The sequence below is a fragment of the Theobroma umbraticum genome, unplaced genomic scaffold, assembly GCF_002168275.2.
Source record: "Theobroma umbraticum cultivar Fairchild unplaced genomic scaffold, ASM216827v3 scaffold_69.0, whole genome shotgun sequence".
NCBI lineage: Eukaryota > Viridiplantae > Streptophyta > Magnoliopsida > Malvales > Malvaceae > Theobroma > Theobroma umbraticum.
In genome coordinates this window covers 254,752-257,713 of record NW_018397293.1, presented here as the reverse complement: position 1 = coordinate 257,713, position 2,962 = coordinate 254,752, and positions in this window count along the sequence as shown.

The window sequence follows — 2,962 nt, the reverse complement described above, 5'->3', positions numbered from 1 at the left end:
GTTACAATTATGAGATCTTTATGCATTAAAATCATATTCTTAAAATAGCTTCCTAGTCATTGTATTGTCAAAATATGGTGTCACGACCCAAATCTGGGGGTCCATGACCAACACGCACAAGCTTAGCAAGTAAAGCCCGCGAGACTTGAGGAAGCCTTTATGATTAAGTCTTGTCTAACATGTCTCATTCTTATAAGGCTTCATGGTTGACACAATTTCATTTAAACTTAAAACATTAATGTTTAACATTAGCCCCTTGGCTCGTAATAAAATTAAGGACTTAGACATAACATCCACATATCCATACATTAGCTAATTCATCAAGTCCTTGTACATCTCATTTGCATAGCATGAGGCACTTTGTGCTGACATATTATCTTTAAAACAAACTTGTCAACATTTTGTGGAAGTGTAAAGACTCGTCTATGACTTAATGGAGAGACTTGTCAGCATGGTAACATACCAAATTACAAAATTACGTGTCTGTCCAAGTGACAGTACTAGTCATTAATCTTTCAGATCTATTTATCTACACAATACAAGTGAAATGGGTGAGTCACACTAGTACTCAGTGAGTGGGAGCATAAAACAATTGTGAATGTGCAGGGATAGTCACTACATGTATCCTCTAAACATACATGCATATCATACATCTTATGCCAATACATAATAGGTCAAGTCAAACGTCACTCGCTAATCATAGTTTATCGTAATCATAGCAGTTATGCTTTGTAACATACTTTTGTCCATTAACACTTAAAGGTGGTATATCATCCTCACCTCAACCATTCAATATCATTATTAACATATCATTTATCATGTTAATCTAATGTATGAACCGGCACACCATATGGTCGTCTACATACGTGGGTAGGTATACTTACCTTGTAGCACTCACCTCAACAATAATCATATGCTTCCGCAAGTTTTGCAACATATCATAATCACATATAATTTATATCTAATATCATATCATTATTCATCATAGTATCATCATACATATTCAATCAATTGTCATCATGCCTGGCATTATCATCACTTTTATCACAATTATAATACATTATTTCTATCACCATGACATTGTTTGGAATCATACACGGATTGGTTGCATTCATCATTCATGATCTCAATCAATCATACTTGTCATTGTGATGGGTCATCATCTTATTGGCCTAGGTACTATCCTTCTAGGAAATTTACATAATTCTCTTAATTATATCAACATTATCATGCTTAGCATAAATACAATTCATCCAGCCAAAATTCATCATTCATAATATTACTAATCTAGGTATGTCACCTCTGGATGTACATATAAGGCATACATCACTTATATCATGCATATTCACTCTAGAAGCATACATGCACCCTAGTCATTATGCTCCTATACATAAAATTTCCCATTCACCTTGACACTTCAGTGTCTCTTTGCTAGCACTTGTTTAGCTTGGCTTATCATTCTTAGCCTCAATTTGTATAACTCAATATTAAAGTAGCATTCATACTCCCATTGTACGTGTAGCAATCAACAATGCATAAATATCAACATTTATACCATAGCTCTTCATTTCATAGTCAATTCCTAACTTTCAAATTGTTTCTAACTTTTCAATATAACACATTTTTTAACCAATTGATCATACTAGGTAAACTTTCTCTTATTCATCAAAAAGGTATGAAATCTCTTACCTTAAACATCACTTTGGCTCATTGAAACTTCATATCTCTAGCCACATTCAACACCTTTAGCCATTAGGCTGAAATATCACATTTCTACATTATTAATCATTTAAATCGACAGCTAATCGGAGAAAAGCTTTAATCTTACCTTTTGATTAGTTTTCTAGCCTCAAATGCCTTCTTCAAGCTTCAAATCACCAAAGAGGTAGAGGTTTTGAGAAAGAGTGAGGGAGCTCTTGTTTTTCCTTTTTGCCTTAAATGGGCAGATAACCCAAGGCTTTATATTTTTTTGCAAATTTGCATGCATGTAACGATACATTTCCATGACTTAACTTTAAATCTACTGATACATGAAGCAATGTATCGATACTTTTCCCATGGACTACTCTCTATCCAAAATCTATCTATACATTTAGACAATGTATCGATACTTTTTCCATGGGTTGCTGTCTACTTCAAATCTATCGATACATTTAAACAATGTTTTGATACTTGTTCATAATGCCCTTCTTGTGTGCTTGCTGCCTTGAATGTATCGATACATGGTGCCCATGTCTCAATAATTTTCATCTAAAATGTGTTTTCTTCAACACTTAAAGCTTTTAACTCCATTCTATAACTCCTATTTCATTTCTAACTAACATTTCCATCTCATTTCTTCTTAGTCTCTTAATATCGGTCACATAAACTCATCATATACTCCAATTACCCATCCATGCTCTATGTCACTGTAACATCTCGTACCCTCATTTAGAGGTTGATAAGACTTTATTAATGAGAAGAATAGTCATTTGACATAAATCTAAGTGTTAGAGAACAGTAACGAGTAAAAAGAATATTTTTGAATAAAATAATATTTTATGAATAAAATAATATTAAAATATTAATGTTTTATTTATCAATGAGATTAGTTAAAATAGAGGGTTATATGACTAATCTAAGTAGGGGAGGAGAAGAAAAGAGAAAATTTAGAAGAAAATAATGAGGTTAGAGGGAACCCGCGTGCTTTTATGAAATAGAGCACAATCGGGTAAGTATATATTTAAATATTATAGTGACACACTAATAAGGTGTAAACTTTATATTATATTTATACACATGTCAAAGAAAGAAATAGAAGAAAAATTGGAATTTAAGAAGTGATGGGAGGACTAAATAAAAAGAATGAAAACTTAAGAGGGCTAAATGGTAATTTTACTATTTAACTTGGTTAAAGCCTACAAAGGCAACTTTGACTTTTCTTTCTCTTATTCTTTTCCATGTGGCCGGTCACCTATGTAAG